The sequence below is a fragment of the Dendrobates tinctorius genome, unplaced genomic scaffold, assembly GCF_039654945.1.
Source record: "Dendrobates tinctorius isolate UK_male_01 unplaced genomic scaffold, ASM3965494v1 ptg000060l, whole genome shotgun sequence".
Lineage (NCBI taxonomy): Eukaryota > Metazoa > Chordata > Amphibia > Anura > Dendrobatidae > Dendrobates > Dendrobates tinctorius.
In genome coordinates this window covers 78,069,007-78,087,596 of record NW_027361728.1, presented here as the reverse complement: position 1 = coordinate 78,087,596, position 18,590 = coordinate 78,069,007, and the positions used below count along the sequence as shown (strand labels likewise).

General features: G+C 44.7%; 1 long non-coding RNA gene across 1 annotated transcript in view; it reads left to right on the top strand.

Annotated features, from left to right (window-relative positions):
- The window catches only part of LOC141092797 (uncharacterized), a 46,355-nt gene that overhangs the window by 11,202 nt on the left and 16,563 nt on the right, over nt 1-18,590 (top strand). The window contains exon 2 of the long non-coding RNA XR_012232924.1: nt 4,004-4,086. This is a non-coding gene — a long non-coding RNA (uncharacterized lncRNA). The remainder of the gene's footprint in view (nt 1-4,003; nt 4,087-18,590) is intronic.

Below are 18,590 nucleotides of genomic sequence, written 5' to 3'. Positions count from 1 at the left end.
CTGTGTGAGCAGGTTGCAGGATGCAGTGAGGCAGCAGTGGCAAAGCAAGGGTTAAAGGATTTGGATTTAATTAACGGTGGATTATTCCACACAGAGAGATTAAGCAATTTCAATGAGGGGACAGGTGAATAAACGCAGAGTATATGATGGGGGAAAATAGCAGTAACAACAATAACAGAAGTTCTTTTGGCTGACTTACTGTGTAGGTCAGTTCTTGGGTCGTGGATGTTGCTGATCCAAAGATGGTGCCCACAACGGCGGGTGCGATGCTGATCCGATGAAGTCCTATGGATAACAAGGATCTGTCTTCTGGCGACAGCGGTTGGCTTCCGGTACCTTCCGCTGAGCCTTTAGCCCATCTACTGAAGCAGTCAAAAAGGTATAGGTCTCGACACTCTCCGGGTTTAATGTAGACCGTTGGACGTACACGGGGGAATCAGGGCACAGCTTACGGTCCCACACGGAGTCTCTCTGAGGTGATGCGTGTGCGGTACTCACGAGCCCGGAGCGTTTGCCAGCTCGCTTCAGGGTGATCAACGGGCTTCCTGCACGTCTCTCCTAGCGAATGCTGCTAGTCGCCGTGGGGATCTGCGGGCGCGGGTCTCCTCTGTCACCAAGCTCGAGGGCCAGAGCAGTCACTTCTCCCTGCCGCGCGCTGTCTGTTCCCGCCGAAACTAAGTACTTCCGCGCGCGCTGTGGCTGCAGCCACTTAGCCACATCCCTACTCCCGGATGTGTCAGTTTGTGCGGTATCATTAGCTTTCCCCCGGACAACAGAGGAGACAGCAAAGAGTTCCGGACCCGGCACAGAACAGGTACCCGTGGTCCTTCTTCTTACACCTGCAATGTGTCACTTACTAGGCTGTTTGTTGCCCTTTTGATAAAATCAATTTTTTCTCTGCTGCAGATCTACCATTTTTCTGAATGCTGAGCTCTGTATAACTCAGTCCACACCACTGATTGTCAATTTTCTGTGTACATAGTGCATAGGCAGAAAGCAGCCAATCAGTGGTAATCGCGCAGTTATACAGAGCTCATGGTTATGGAGGACTGCATGTCAGCAGGTTTACTAGTCCTCTAGTGATAATCTCCGGCTGATAAAACTATGATTTTATCAAAAGTGCAGCAAACAGCCCAATAAGTGACATAATGATGCTCCCAGATGAGATAACCATAATAAACCCACAAACCATACCTCATAGATAGAGAGGGTAACACTCCACAGTTATGATAACCATAGTGAACCTATGACAATAAGTATATAAGGATTATATAATGTTGTACAACAGTATAAATTAAATGACAAACTCTTTATTAATTGCTTAGAATGATACAAAACACACATAAAAATTATTTTAAAAAAGTGCCTCAAACCAGAAGATTACCCTGCTCAGAAGATCCTAATAGTCTTTACAATTTCTTCATATTGTTATTGCCTATCAGTATAGTTTATTCGTATGTATTGGGATGTTATTAGGAACTTCGCAGGAGGGTGCCCTTCAGGTTTGAGGCACCTTTTTTATCATTTTTATGTGTGTGTTATGTATCATTCTAAGCAATTAATAATTTGTCTGTTAATTTATTGTTGTACAACACTACTAGATCATTATATGTCTTACTTGTCATATGATCATTACGGTTCTTCTCCCAGATGCAAAAACCGGGTGACAGATTCCCTTTAATTAATTATATTGGTATGTTACTTTACACTTGCATATACAGTTGTGATCAAAAGTTTACATACCCCATCAGAATTTTTGCTTTCTTGGCCTTTCTTCAGAGAATATGAATGATGACACCAAAACTTTTTCTCCACTCATGGTTAATGGTTGTGTGAAGCCATTTATTGTCAAACTATTGTGTTTTCCCTTTTTAAATCATAATGACAACCCAAAAAATTCAAATGACTTTGATCAAAACTTCACATACCCCATTTCTTAATACTGAGTATTGCCCCCTCTAACATCAATGACAGCTTGAAGTTTTTTGTGGTAGTTGTGGATGAGGTTCTTTATTTTCTCAGATGGTAAAGCTGACCACTCTTCTTGGCAAAAAGATTACAGTTCCTGTAAATTCCCAGGCTGTCTAGCATGAACTGTGTGCTTGAGATCTCCCAAGGGTGAGCGCAATGATTTTGAGATCAGGAGACTGAGATGGCTACTCCAAGATACTTTAATTTGTTCTGCTGTAGCCAATGACAGATTGACTTAGCCTTGTGTTTTGGATCGTTGTCATGTTAGAACATCAAAGTACGTCCCATGAGCAGCTTCCAGGCTGATGATTGCAAATTTTACTCCAGTAAAGTTTCCTGTGCCTTGGTAGCTCACACATCCCCAAAACATCAGTAATCCACCTCCATGTTTTACAGTAGGAATGGTGCTCTTTTCATCATAGACCTTGTTGACCTCTCTCAAAATGTAACGTTTATAGTTGTGACCAAAAAAGTTCAATTCTAGTCTCTTCACTCCAAATTATCTTGTTCCAGAAGTTTTGAGGCTTGTCACTGTGCTGTTTTGTGTATTGCAGGTGAGATACTTTATGGCATTTGTGCAGTAATGGCTTTCATCTGGCGATTCAACCATGCAGCCTATTTTTCTTCAAGTGCCTCCTTATTGTGTATTTTGAAACAGCTAGTTTTCAAAGAGTCCAGTATTTTAGCTGATGTTATTTGAGGGTTTTTCTTTGCATCCCAAACAATTTTCCTGGCAGTTGTGGACGAAATTTTTGTTGATTATTATAATATAAATTTATTTGCATTTTGTAGTGAGAAATAAGTATTTGCTCCCCTACCAACCATTAAGAGTTCTGGTTCCTACAGACCAGTTAGATGCTCCTAATCAACTGGTTACCTGCATTAAAGACAGCTGTCTTACATAGTCACCTTAATAAAAGACTCTTGTCCACAGAATCGATTAATCTGTCAGACTCTAACCCCTACAACATGGGCAAGACCAAAGAGCTTTATAAGGATGTCAGGGACAAGATCATACACCTGTACAAAGCAGGAATGGACTACAAAACCATAAGTAAGATGCCGGGTGAGAAGGAGACAACTGTTGGTGCAATAGTAAGAAAATGGAAGAAATACAAAATGACTGTCAATCAACATCGATCTGGGGCACCATGCAAAATCTCACCACCACATCAACACTGAATTCACTGAGGACCCTTGAGGTCATACCATCAGACATTGTATCTTTTCTACTCACAATTTTCCAGTGAGTACTCTGATGAAAGTCCTTGCCGACCGAAACGTCAGACTGTACTGCTACACTGTGTATAAACCTTTATATTCCTTTATATTTCTACTTATCTGAGTGCCAAGTCCTTCATAATGCTACAGTATATGGTTTGGGATCCTACTTGAGCACCAGTTCTTGGAGTGCCACTATTATTCTTACCACTACATTATGTGTCAGGCCTACTTAGTGGTAGAAGCAGAGAGAAGATGGAGATGTTGCATCAAGTAAATAAAATTTCATGGCCAAATTAGAGCAAACTTCAGCAACTTCTCTCATTATTACTGTAGACAGGACATCACCACTGCAGCCAATCAACAAACACCAGAGCACAGGTGTACAGCCATCATTGCAGACAGACGATTGTGACTAACAGCTTAATTTGCCATTTTTTCAGGCTCTGAGCCGTTGGAGTAATTAAAGTTAAAGGGGTTGTCTCATGATAAATTTTCAGAGCGCACCGCTTCTCTGCTTTCTGGTTGCTGAGGACAGAGTACTCCTGAAAATTGATAGTTAAGACCAGAGCATGGTCCGAACTGTGTTCCTTCCCGTGGTGCTAGCACATTGGGGAGGAGAGCAAGAGGACAGAAGCTGGCAGGATCTAGCAATCTGGCCAGCTTTAGAGCAAGTTGTCAAAGAAGCACTCCTCCCATGAAAGTTTTATCCACTTAATATATTGCAATCATCATATTACATAACACTGTGTACTTACAATTGCTGATTTTCCCTTTCTACCTGTTAATTATTCTATTTTCTTTGTACTAGAAACAGGAAGTCTCTTTTCCCGGCATGAGTCATCCTCCAGCTGCACCCTCCTCTCCGTTCCAGGGACTTTGCAATTGGAAAAGGTAAAAGAGACGTCCTGTTTTTACATAGAGGTTAGAAGGATTCAGCTAGTCCATTTTTAATCATGAGCTTAAAGCCCCCGTCTCACATAGCGAGATCGCTGAAGCGTCACCGATTTTGTGACGCAGCAGCGATCTTGCCAGCGATCTCGCTACATGTGACATGCAGCGGTGACCGCCCCCCCCACTGGATATCGCTGATCGTGCTCAAATGTCCTGGCCATTTTTTCATCATCGGCATCCCGCTGGCCAGCGCGCATCACTGTGTTGACCAGATGAGCGACCTCGTTGGCGACGCAGAACTCAGGGACGCAGGCTGGAATCGTTGAGAAAAGCTGCTGTGTGACAAGGTACCAACAACCGCCGAGGATCGCTGGATGGTTGCTGCGTCGCTGAAGAGATCTGCATGTTTGGCAGCTTACTAGCGACAATTTAGGGTCGCACCAGCGATCCTTACCAGGTCGTATCATTGTCGGAATCGCTGGTGTGTCGCTAAGTGAAACAGGACCCGAAGACTCCTTTAAAACAGGACAAACCCTCCCCTTTATCTATGAATGCCTATGTGTTTTTGTGGCAGACTGTCATGATCCATCCTGGATCATTCAAGCAAAAAAGGAAACACACTGTAGCACCATAACATGCAAATATGAAAAATGAAGTGCATTACTGCATTAGAAATAAGAAAAATTGAGAAAGTTTAGCGCATAAAATGGCCAAGTTATGTGTACCTGGAAGCCACTTTAAGGCATTTCTCATTTTCCAGGTCCCTGTCTATGCCTATCCTCACTAAGACTGAAGTCTCCATCTGAATGGGAACCTATGAAAAATCCTCTGTTTAGACTGAAGTCTATATCTCTGTGGAGGGGAAATGGCCCTGCTTTGATTAAAAATGCCTGCGGCTAACAGGTGGAGTGCTCAGTCAGAAAGCAAATGAATACAAATTTCAAAAACTGACCGTCACATCCAAGCATAAACATTGTGTGAACAAGTGCTTATTTTCATTTTCCTAAACAGAGAATTTTTCATAGGTTCCCATTCAGATGGAGACTTCAGTCTTAGTGAGGATTGGCATAGACAGGGACCTGGAAAATGAGAAATACCTTAACGTGGCTTCCAGGTACACATAACTTGGTCATTTTATGCGCTAAACTTTCTCAATTTTTCATATTTCTAATACAGTAATGCAATTCATTTTTCATTTTTCATATTTGCATGTTATGGCGCTACAGTGTGCTTCCTTTTTTGCTTGAATGTATATGAGTTGGTGACTCTAGGTTTAGCACCTGTTCACACAATGTTTATGCTTGGATGTGACGGTCAGCTTTTGAAATTTGTATCCATCCTGGATCATGTCAGATAACAGCACTAGTAACCTTTTTTTTTTCCTTAAGCTGTGTGCTTAAAGATAGTTTTGCCCCCGGTGGCCATTAGGGTCATTGCACTCTGGTTACTTTAGTTTCGTGCATGTGATTATAAAGCAGGTGTGATTGCTGGCTCTTACCTATAAAAGAGTGTCAGGTGGTTGCAATCACTGTTGGTGATATTGCTCATTTCCAACCAAGACTGGTGAAGGAAGGAACTACAGAGAGCAGCTCAGGAGAGCTCTGGTGTAAAGTCTGGTGAAGGACGGAATTACAGAGAGGTGTTCCTTGCAGCTCTGACAAAGCTTGGAAAAGTAGCAGCTATTCTGGAGGAAATCTGCATTCTGGTGGTGGACTCTGTTGCTGGGAGCAATAGCAACAGAGAAAAGCTAAGTGGTGTTTCCCGTTTGTATTTTTCCATGGTGTTTATTAGTACAGCGGTGGGGCCAGTGCCTGCACCACCCAGCTCCCTAGCATGGGATAGGTGTAGGGTGTGCTAGGGTGACAGGTTCCGTCTCGGCGACAGGGGAGGAGCCTGTATAGGTAACGTTAGGTGTGTGAGGGACACTGACTCAGGGGAGTGCAAGAGGTCTCCACGTCCCCGTTCCCTATCGCAGGGCCCACCATTGTAACTGTTTCCCCTTCCCCCATGTCTTGTTGTTTTAGTTACCGGCCAGCAAGTCGTGTCACACAGGACAGTTACACATGTCGTGTTTTGTTGTTTTAGTTACCGGCCTGCGGGTCGTGTCACACAGGACGGGTCCACGTCACACAGAAGCGCATTAAACAAGGGGTCATTTTTCATATTTCCTATCTGCATTTTAACATTTTCTGCATTTTTGTTGTGAATGTCTCTTTTGTACATTTGCTATCAATAGTGGACAGTGAACTCCAATGCACGTTCTGTCTGCAGTGATGTTGAGAGCGAGATATTTTCAAGGGTCTTCCTCAGGCTGGTTTCACACTTGCGGTTTTTTTCGCGGTATTTTAGCGCTAAATAGCGCATGCGTTTTTTTTTCCTATACTTTGCATGGGATGCGCTTATGTGCGCATACACATGCGTTTGTACGCGTTTTTCCGCGCATGCGTTTTTTTGCGGTATGCGCTCGGGCGCACAAAATGCAACCCGTTGCATTTTTTGGGCGTCCGACTTGCCTCAAAAAAACGCATGCGCGCGCAATGCGTTTTTTTACAGCAAGACACCCATTATAAGTCTATGGTGAGCATATGTGCGCATTGGCATGCTTATGTATGCGTTTTTTTGCACATGCATTTATTTTTTTTACCATTAGTTTAGACAATGGAATTTAGGGGTTTGGGTTAGAGTTAGGGTTAGTTAAGGGGGTTTAGGGTTAGGGTTAGGGTTAGGGTCAGGGTCAGGGTTAGGGTTAGGATCAGGGTATGGTTTGGTTAAGGGTTAGGGTTAGGGTCAGGGTCAGGGTTAGGGTTAGGGTTAGGGTCAGGGTTAGGGTTAGGGTCAGGGTATGGTTTGGTTAAGGGTTAGGGTTAGGGTCAGGGTCAGGGTTAGGGTTAGGGTTAGGGTCAGGGTTAGGGTTAGGATCAGGGTATGGTTTGGTTAAGGGTTAGGGTTAGGGTCAGGGTCAGGGTTAGGGTTAGGGTTCGGGTCAGTGTTAGGGTCAGGGTTAGGGTTAGGGTTAGGGTCAGGGTTAGGGTTAGGGTTAGGATCAGGGTATGGTTTGGTTAAGGGTTAGGGTTAGGGTTAGGGTAAGGGTTAGGGTTAGGGTCAGGGTTAGGGTTAGGGTTAGGGTCAGGGTTAGGGTTAGGGTTAGGATCAGGGTATGGTTTGGTTAAGGGTTAGGGTTAGGGTCAGGGTTAGGGTTAGGGTTAGGGTCAGGGTTAGGGTTAGGGTTAGGGTTAGTAAAGTCATGGTTTGGGTTAGTGTGAGGGGCCACCTAATGTTGGAAAAAAACGCAAACGCGGTAAAAACGCACTAAAAACGCATACAAACGCATAAAAACGCTGCGTTTTTTTCTTGCATGCTCATAAAAATGCTTGAAAAAAACGCAGCATCTGTATGCGTTTGTATGCGTTTTTTCAATGCATTTTTTTGCGGGAAAAACGCGCTGCAAAAAAAAGCAAGTGTGAAACTAGCCTCAGTCTCTTATTTTTATGTTCATGTCCTTCATTATTGGTGTTTCCTTTTCCAGCTTATTCAACCTGTGTGAACTGTTGTTTTGTCATTAATTCAGGATCCAGGGATCACAAGGGGTCACAGCCTAGGGTGACTTTAGCTTAGGGATAGGATTTACAGACTGATTAAAATAAAACCTAGAGTTGAAAGAAACGGGATTTGTGAAAGTATTTATGCTACTACCATACATATATATTTTAATACTGTCTCTGCTGGAGACTTTTTAAACTTCTTTCATTTCTCTGCAACAAAGCTTATAGAAACACAATACCTTTTATGTGCAATTTATAAAAAATACAATGCAGGTAAATCCCTAGACTCATTATGGAGTTCAAAGACACCGGTGATCGACATATATAGAGTTATTGATTAAAAGTACAGATTAATTTGTGAGAAAATGTGTCACACATGGCTCATTATACTTCTAAAGCTAGGGTCACACTAACATATACTCTCTGATCAGAGAGAATCAGGCCAATTATATTAGTAAAACTTTAATGACACTTTGGTCAAAGTTTGATCAGTGTGATCCTATTTTCTCGGATGGGTAGAAGATAGAAAGCAAAAATTTATCTATCTTCTCCATTCTGTCAGTCCATGAAAATCGAACTTCACTCAGATGTCATCAAAGTGAAGTCTGATGATTTCCACAGACTCATTGACCTGGCCGAGTGCAATCCAAATATTTGATGCAAAGTGAGCTTGCTGCCGACTGTGTCCGAAGAAATCGGACTTGTGAGCCGATTTTTAACATTGGTCCAAGTGCGATCCAATATTTTGCCGGATCACACTCAGATCGAAAATACGGTCGTTTGCATGAGCCCTAGGTGAGTATAGCAATTGCTATAGTATAGGAAAATAACACTATAATTTGTAGGAATGCTGGGACCTGACACCCCTAATGTGGTGGTGCACCATCTTGCCGAGCATGTCTACATGAACAGTTTCCTGGAAAGTGGATTGGTCGTCGTGGGCCAGTTGAATGACCACCAAGGTCTCCCGATCTGACCCCCTTAGACTTTTATCTTTGGGGTCATCTGAAGGAAATTGTCTATGCTGTGAAGATAGGAGATGTGCAGCATCTGAAACAAAGGATACTGGAAGCCTGTGCCAGCATTTCTTCTGCGTTGTTGCTACCGGTGTGTCAAGAGTGGGAGAAGAGGGTTGCATTGACAATCCAACACAAGGGGCAGCACTTTGAACACATTTTATAAGTGGTCATAAACTTGTAAATAACTCATGAAAGAATAAAGTTACGTTAAAGCCAAGAACACATTGTTTTTCTTGTGAAATTCCCAATAAGTTTGATGTGTCACATGACCCTCTTCCCATTGGAAAAAATAAAGTTGGATCCAAAATGGCCGACATCAAAATGGTCACCATGGTCCCCATCCATCTTGAAAAATTTTCCCCCTCCCATATACTAACGTGCCACAAACAGGAAGTTGATATCCCCAACCATTCCCATTTTATTTAGCTGTATCCATATAAATGGCCCACCCTGTATAACCTGTATGCCCATATTAATAGTTTAGATAGGTCAAATGTGGTGGCAGATTCCTTTTAAATAACAGAGACCTGAAATGATCTACCTGGGTTCTCAAGTCCTTGTTAGAGAAATTGTGAAAGAAAAGGGAATTTGTTTCATATTCTATGGTTGTGTCCAAAAATTCAGGATTTTTAGTAAAGCACAATCAACATTTTAACTAATGCCACTCATTTATGTGTGTTTCCCTGACCTAATCTAGCCCTCTTCTTTATTGATATCCACAATTAGATCTATAATTAGACCTATAATTGGTCACAAATTGGTGACCCCTAAGCTAATCATTACAAGACACTGGAAGCTTCTGAATCTTCCTAACATTTCTGAAGTGACCTCTTCTCTAGATGTCATATACTCATATGAGGCAATCCTCTCTTTTCAGTGTATTCGGGAAAAAGACATTTTGTGAAAGCTGGGAATTTTGAGCCATTTACCCTACATAACATAACATGAATAATCTATTCTGATTTATGTACTAACTAGCCATCAAAAGGTATTATACTTTATAGGATTATTTCTGCATTTTCTTGCATATTGAAAGACGTTATTAGAATATTCACACATGCATCTTTTTTATGTGGATAATTTTGGACCCCTTAACGTTGACATTAAGCCGAATGAATATTAATTTGCTACCTTACACTAGAATATTATAAGCAGTGCCTGTACAGATTCCTTTTGTATATTGTTACATTTTTTATGTTTTCATATTTGCTAGCACTCCTCTAGACTCCTCTTAGCACTCCTCTAGACTCCGGAGAGAGTGGATGTGCCTGTCTGCTCTCTGCAAGACGGAGGGATAGAGGAGATAATACTGGCGCCTGCTACTGGCAGCCCATTGCACTCAGTTTGTTTGTTTGTTTTTGTTGGATTTTCTTTTGGACTTTCTTTTGGACCCTGGGAACTTTGATGGACCCCTAACTTTAACAGATAATACTGGCGCATGCTACTGGCAGCCCATTGCACTCAGTTTGTTTGTTTGTTTTTGTTGGATTTTCTTTTGGACTTTCTTTTGGACCCTGGGAACTTTGATGGACCCCTAACTTTAACCTTGAATTGATGGATGTTTTACACCCTGGATGTTTTACACCCTGTTGATTGCACTGTGGATATTTTACACCCTGCGGATCGCACTGGTCCCTCGGACACAATGGTCCCTCGGACCATTGAGGGAAGGTGTCCTTGGACACACAGCTCTGGATCGGCACCCGGATCTGCCACTACTACATACATCACCCACACAGGTACATGCAAATCCTAAATGGATACATGTGATGAGCAGTTAATAGAACCAATGGACATGAATCTAATACATCCTCTGTCAGCTATAGTTCCACAATACACACAGCTTCTACCTTGTTGGTTACGGAAGCAGCCATCTGTGCACAGAGGTGGACACTGGACACAGTCAGTCACGGTGTGGACTGGAGCGAAGGACAGGGTCACTGATCTGCTGGCAGTCCCTAAGTCCATCAATAAACGTGTTGTGTTTTCAAGAGATCGACTTCTGGAGCTGAGCAGGTTGAAGCCTTCTCCAGCTATGGCCATACCACAGGTTCCTCGTGAAGTGTGGAGACCTTTCAGAGGCTGCAGAGCAGGAAAAAAGGTGAAGTCTAGGAGAAGAAGGGTTAAACCAGCAGTACCATTAATCATCATGGGCAATGTGCGCTTGCTGGGAAATAAGACAGATGAACTGCTAGCTCTGTGTAAAACCCAGACGGAGTTCAAGGAATGCAGTCTTATGTGTTTTACAGAAACCTGGTTACATGGGGACGTCCCTGATTGAATTGTTTCGATTCCAGGGTTTCAAATGGTTCGGGCTGATAGAGAATAGGCTAGGTGTGGTAAATATAAGGGTAGGGGGGTTATATTATATATTAATAACAGATTTTGTAATCAGCGGCACATAACTGTTAAGGAAAGTCATTGCTGTCAAAACGTTGAATTTTTAGCAGTTGGCCTCAGGCCTTACTATCTTCCTAGAGAATTCTCCATTTGCATTGCAAAAGTCATGTATATACCTCCATCTGCTAGCCAAGAGTCAGCTAGGGAAGTATTGCTGGGGGTCTTGGCTCACCTTCAGACAAAGCACCCAAACTCGTTATTATTAATCTCTGGGGATTTTAACAGAGTCATGATCTCAAAGACTCTTCCAAAGTTCTATCAATATGTTAATTGTGCAACAAGGGACAGCAGTATATTGGATCTCCTCTATGCAAATGTTAAAGATGCCTATTCATCGTTTGCATTACCCCCCTGGGGAAATCCAACCACAATCTCATACTATTGTCTCCATCTTACCAACCTGTTGTCAGCAAACAACCAGCGACAATAAAACTAATCAGGAAGTGGTCTCCTGCAGTGGAGGAAGCTCTGCAAGACTGCTTTGACCTCACAGACTGGGACAGAGGAGAGCATAATGATGTAAATGATATTGTCGGGAGAGTAAGGGCCCCGTCACACATAACGACTCACCAGCGATCCTGACAATGATATCAACGTGTCAGGATCGCTGGTAAGTCACTATGTGATCACTGGTGAGCTGTCAGACTGCTTCACCAGCGATGAGCACGGCGACGCCGAGCGCGCGGCGTCGCTGTGTTCGTTAGTTACCAGCGCGCTGATGCAGGGAGCTGATAACTAACGTACACATCGGGTATCCAAGGGACGTGCGTCCCTTAGATACCCGATGTGTACATTAGTTACCAGCTCCCTGCATCAGTGCGCTGGTAACTAACATACACATCGGGCTTCTAAGGGGCGCACATCCCTTGGATACCCGATGTGTACGTTAGTTACCAGCTGATCACTGGTCTCCTGCCTGTCACACGCAGCGATGCATGCTAGCCAGCGGGAGACCAGCAACCAAAGAAAAGTCCTGGCCTTTCCTACAATGATCAGCGATACCAGCAAGGGGGCCGGTCGCTGATCGCTATCACACACAGCAATCTTGCTGGTGAGATCGCTGTTGTTTCACAAAACTTGTGACTCAGCAGCGATCTCGCTAGCGAGATCGTTATGTGTGACGGGACCCTAACTGATTACATAAATTTTTGTACTGATACTGTAGTACCAGTTAAAAAGATTCAATGTTATGCAAATAACAAGCCTTGGATTACAAAAGAATTGAAATACCGTACTTACTAAATGAGAAAAAACTGGCATTTAAAAATGAAGGATACTAACAAACTGAAATTGATACAAAGGGACTTAAAGGGGAAAATTAAGAATGCCCGTGAGGCGTTCCGAATTAAATTGGAAAATAAACTGTCACACAACAATTTCCAAGGAGGTGTGGTCAGGCATGAAGCAGTTACCTGGGTTTAAGGATAGGTCGGAGCGTGGGAATGTGGATCTGCCCATGGCTAATGAAATGAACGAGTTCTTCAGCAGATTTACCAACACATGTGCTGCGTCATCAGGATAAAGGGATGGAGCTGAGGAACGATCAGCAGCATTGACTTTGGGTGATGAACTGCCCGCTTTCACTGTCTCCCCAAGCGATGTGAGGAAACAGTTTCTTAAACTAGCCATTGGCAAAGCAGCTGGGCCTGATGGACTCAGTCCACGTGTCCTAAAAGTGTGTGCAAGCCAACTGTGTAATGTCTTTCAGCTCCTGTTTAACAGGAGCCTACAATCTCAGAGAATACCAGTGCTGTGGAAGACCACCTGCCTGGTGCCGGTTCCCAAGATCACCTTTCCAACTTCCCTACATGATTATCGTCCAGTGGCCTTAACATTGCATACTATGAAGTCGTTGGAGAGAATAGTACTTGCCTACTTGTGCCCGAGGGTGAAGGCCTACACTGACCCCCTGCAGTTTGCGTACCAGCAGAGATTGGGGGTGGATGATGCTGTAGTATCTCTGCTACATACAATACATTCATTCTTGGACAATGATGGAACTGCAGTGCGCGCCATGTTCTTTGACTTCTCTAGTGCTTTCAACACCTTACAGCCGTTCTTATTACGAAATAAGTTGACTGATATGGCAGTGGATAAGGGGATGGTGAACTGGATAAGCGACTACCTGACGGACAGGCCGCAGTTTGTAAGGATGGGAGAGGTGGTATCTGGCAGTGTACGGAGCAGTGTGGGAGCCCCTCATGGTACAGTGCTGTCACCCTTCCTCTTCACATTGTATACAGCTGACTTTCAGTATAAATCCGATCTCTGTCACCTCCAAAAATTCTCAGATGACTCAGTGATTGGAGGGGGTATTTTGGGGGACCGGGATGAGGAGGAATATAGAAGGGTTGTTTCTGACTTTGTAGAATAGTGCCAGACTAACTGCCTAGAACTAAATGTAAAGAAAACCAAGGAGATGGTGGTGAGTTATAGAAGGAGAAAGGATGCTTACTTACCAATCACTATTGCTGGCCAGGAGGTGGAGAGGGTTGAGAGCTATAAATATTTGGGGGTTCAGCTTGACAGCAAACTTGATTAGAGGTGTCATACAGAGAAGGTCCAAAAGAAGGGAATGAGCAGACTGTACTTTCTGCGGAAGCTCAGGTCGTTTAATGTGTGCAGTAAAATGCTGGAAATGTTCTACCAGTCTGTGGTAGCAAATGCCATCTTTTTTGCTATCATCTGCTGGGGCAGCGGTGTGTGAGTAGATGACGCCAATAAGCTCAACAAACTTATCAAGAAGGCAAGTGCAGCTGTTGGCCTCCATCTTGACCCTTTTGAGGAAGTTGTTGAAGATAGAATTCAGAAGAAGTGTAGGGCTATAATGCACAATAATACACACACACTATAGGAGCTGTTCTTGAATCAGAAGAGCACATTCAGCAGCCGACTAATCCTACTAAAGTGCAAGAAGGAGAAATTCAGGAAATTGTTTGTGCCTACTGCTATGGGGATGTATAATAATTCACTAAGGGTGAAAGATGGCTATGACCTAGGGCTGGCATACTAATGGAAATGATCAGAGATTTGTGTACCTTTGCTTGTTACGTATTGTGGTTAGTCATGTGCAAGATCTGTGTCTGGTAATTACTCTATGTAATGCTGTTTGTAATGTAGAAATGCTGTTCTTAATGTTTTGTTTGTAATGCTGTTGTAATGCTGCTGTGATAACATAATTTCTATTGGGATCAATAAAGTGTATCATATCGTATCGTATCGTAATGCTAGATTCACTTTAGCAAGAAGTTGTGTGCATTGTTTTGACCTATTGACCTCCAGAAAGTGGTTCTTTTTGTTTTTCGACTATATTTTTGTAAGCCTGTCTGTCACCATTTCTCTTCAATTTAGATGCAGAAGTTAGGCTGGACTTGCCGAAAAGCAAGGAATCAAAATTACTGGACAAATCACTAACAATTAGTGTTGAGCATTCCGATACCGCAAGTATCGGGTATCGGCCGATATTAGTTGTATCGGAATTCCGATACTGACTTCCGATACTTTTTTCATATCGGATACCGGAATTGGAAGTTCCCATAATGCTATGAGCCCGCTCGCTTTGATTCAGCCAATGGGAATCCTCAGAAGTGTGGGCACATCCTGTTAGGCATGTAGGCATGTTAACTATTGGCATGGCTGTGATTGGCTGCTGAAATGATGTCATGATGCACTATAAAAGACGCCGCCGCCATTTCTGTTCACTCTGCTGTGAATTCAGTTAGGGACAGGCCGCTGTTGAAGACTGTGAGGGACAGTTAGAAATAGCGATTCTACAAAACATATTGTGCTTTAACCAGGCTACATAAACCACCACTGTAGCTTTCTTTTCCCTAGCAGCAGTGTTCACAGCTGTCTGCAAGGGCTGTGTGAGTGCAGCTCACGCTGTGGAGTGGGTCCTGCAGCCACGTCTGGTTGTAGGCCGCCCAGCGTGCATCACTGCTGCCTCATACATATTTTTCTTTTTGAGCTGCTTATTTTTCAAAAATTCTATCTAGTGTGCTTCCATCCGTATCCATATACGTTGGTTGCAAACACTCTAGGAGTAGACAGCGGAGCCTTTCTGCAGCCTTTCAGTGCTAGTGTCCACTTAGCTGCACTGTTCACGGCTGTCTGAGAGGTCTCTGACTGTGTGTGAGTGCAGCTCACGCTGAGTAGTGTGTCCTGCAGCTACGTCTGATTGTAGGCTGCTCAGCGTGCGTCACTGCCTCACACATATTTTTATTTAATTGCAGCTCATTTTTTTCTTCTCCTATTAGTGTGCATCCATCCGTATCCATCTACATTGGTTGGTTGCAAACACTATATAGGAGTAAATAGAGGAGCCTTTTTTCTGGCTTGTGCCCTTCAGCTGCAGCCAGATTAGTATTACCCAATTTTTTTGGAGCCTCATCTTTTGCATTGTAGGTTACCTGCCTGCATTGTAATAGCTCCAAAAAGTTGGTGATACTATCACTTTCAAATCTTTGGTCACATCCTTTTAGTTTTTTTTCAGAAAAAAAAACAATAAAATTCACCAAACACTACATTTGAAAGTTGTGTAGGCCACATTAGCTCCTATTAAAGTGTAGTCCACACACACACTTCATAAAATTAGTGTTTCTTCTGCCTGTAACCAGCTGGTCAGGAATAAGCACACTAAGCCCCCCCTTTGTACTTTTCTGCCTATCTTTATCAGTCTAGCAAGATGAAGAAGGCAGGGAGTAAGGCACGTGGGCGTGGGCGTAGAGTTTCAGCAGGGAGAGGACGTGGGGATTCTGTGCCTGCTGCGGGCACCAGTGAGTCAGCATCCCCCAGTTTTAACAGGCAACAGTCCTTTATGCGCAGCTTTGTAGGACCTTGCCGTACCCCACTGCTGCGGGAGGAACAAATTGAAGCCGTTGTCGGATGAATGACAGCTAACGCATCGACTTCAATGACTTCCACATCCTCTCAGGGCCAGAGCACCGAAGAGCAACCATCTGTCTCTTCACCACCTGCCAAAGTGCCCAGGCAGTCAGAGAGCCCTGGTCAGGAGCCATCACAGTCTCTACTTCTGTTCTCTGAATCTGTTGGCGTGGAAAGAGGGGGCCAGCCAAGCAGCATTCCAGAATGTGAAGAAGAGGGAGTATGCAGTGATGCGCAACTTCTTTGTCCCTCTGAATCTGAAGAGGCGGGTGGGCCAGTGCCTATGGTCAGCACACCTGAGTACACATCAGATGATGATGAGACACAGGTGCCACTTTCTGGTGCATACGGTGCTGGTGAGACAACCCCGGAGAAGCAGGTGTTTGAAGAGGGGAGTGTAGATGATGAGGTCCTTGACCCATCATGGCGTGAGGAACAGGAAGGTGGTGGAAGTTGCTCTGAGGAAGAGATTCCTTGAACGGCCAAAACAGGAGGGAGAGGGAGGGGGCAGACTTGGTTGCCTGTAGCCTCCACTTCGGCACCCGTTAGGAGCATTCCTCTTTCAAAAGGCAAAACGGGCGCTCCCAAGACTTGCAGTGCGTGGTCCTTTTTTGACACAGTTGCAGATGACATTTGCTTTGTCAAATGCAAGCTGTGTCATCAGAGAGTCAAAAGAGGGAAAAATGTCAGCAACCTCAATACCACTAATATGTGGAAACATGTGCGGACCAAGCACGAGGTGGAGTTACACAGACACACTGAAGACGTAGGCCAAAGTACAGCACCACCTACCACCTCTTCAGCTCGTGTTGGGGCCTCTTCCTCCAGCTCACACACAGCTGGTTCGGCTTCCTCACAGGATCGCCAAGGAAGAACCTCTGACACTGTTGTCCGGAGACCCTGTGACATTCCACCCACAGCACCACGTTCCCAGTCATCCTCACACACCCAGGCCACTCGACTGCCATCGGTAGCACAGGCATGGGATAAAAGGTGGCCATACTCGGCAAACCATCCCCGAGCACAGGCTCTGAATGCTGGCATTGCCAAACTACTGGCACTTGAAATGCTCTCATGCAGGCTGGTGGAGACTGACACCTTCCGGGACTTGATGACATTGGCAGTCCCACAATACACCGTGCCCAGCCGCTTTTATTTCAGCAGGCGAGCCATCCCTGCCCTGCAGAAACATGTGGAGGGAAAAATAAAACATGCGCTACTAAACGCCGTTAGTAGCAAGGTCCACCTGACCACCGATGCGTGGACCAGTAACCATGGACAGGGACGATACCTTTCCCTCGCTGCCCATTGGGTCAATGTTGTGGAGCCGGGTACAGATCTGGAGAGTGGCGCTGTACGTGTTCTGCCAACTCCACGGATTGCAGGAATCCAGTCTGTACACATAGACTCCTCCTCCTACTCAAATTCCTCAGAAACAGCGCAGCAGGAGCCTGTTATGACCGATATGAGCACAGCCGTGGCCAAACGTCAACAGGCCATACTCAAATTAATTTCTTTGGGGAATCGAAGCCACACAGCGCAGGAGCTCTGGAATGCCATCAAGCAGGAGAGCGATGTGTGGTTTGTGCCAGCGAATCTCCAGCCGGGCTTGGTAGTGTGTGACAATGGCCGAAATCTGGTGGCAGCTCTTGGCCTAGGCAACCTCACTCACATCCCATGTCTGGCACATGTGCTGAACTTGGTCGTGCAGAGCTTTCTGAGGGACTATCCGGATCTTGATGCACTGCTGCACAAGATCTACATAGAGTGCGCTCACTTGCGGCGTTCCAGCACAGCAAGATCACGCCTTGCTGCTCTGCAGCGCCGATTACGCCTTCCGGAATATCACATCATATGTGACCTACCCACCAGGTGGAATTCAACATTACATATGTTGGAGCGGTTGTGTAAGCAGAAGCCAGCAGTCATGGAGTACCAGCTGCATCAGGCGCAAACAAGTCGCACTGTGCGCCGGTCACACTTCAGCACCACTGAGTGGGCCTCTATGAAGGACATCTGCCTCGTTTTGCGTGCCTTTGATGATTCCACGCGGATGGAGAGTGCAGATGATGCACTAGTCAGCATGACTGTCCCCCTTATCTGCCTGCTTCAAAAAACACTGCAAGCACTAAGGGATGAGGTTTTGGAAGAGGTGGAGGATGAGGAGTCCCAAATGCCATCTGCTTCTGGACAGTCTGCGCTACGTGGTTCCTCACAAAGGCCTAGGCAGGGGACACTTTGTGAGGAGGATGAGGAGGAGTCGATGGAGGAGGAAGACCAGAGGCGTATCTAGGCTTCCTGGCACCCGGGGCAAGAATTTGGTTCGGCACCCCCCCACACCAAGTACATATGCGACTTGCACACTTAGCCATGTACCCACGAGCTGCTCTCCCTAATGCTCTCAATGTTCAGTAAAAAACTGAAAGCAGGAAGAGAAGCTCGTTGTCACAGGACCATAACTATGAAAATCGCATATGAGTGAAGTGTCCGTGTGATGACACTGGAACCTGCAGAGCTGAATCCTGACATTGCAGCTTCTGAATTCTCACAACGAATGCTCTGCACACTTTTAGGATTCTCCCTTGCCGATGTACAGTCATGTCAGCACAAGTAGGTGATTTATATACTTCTGGCCACTTTCCGACTAGACGTGCCCGGC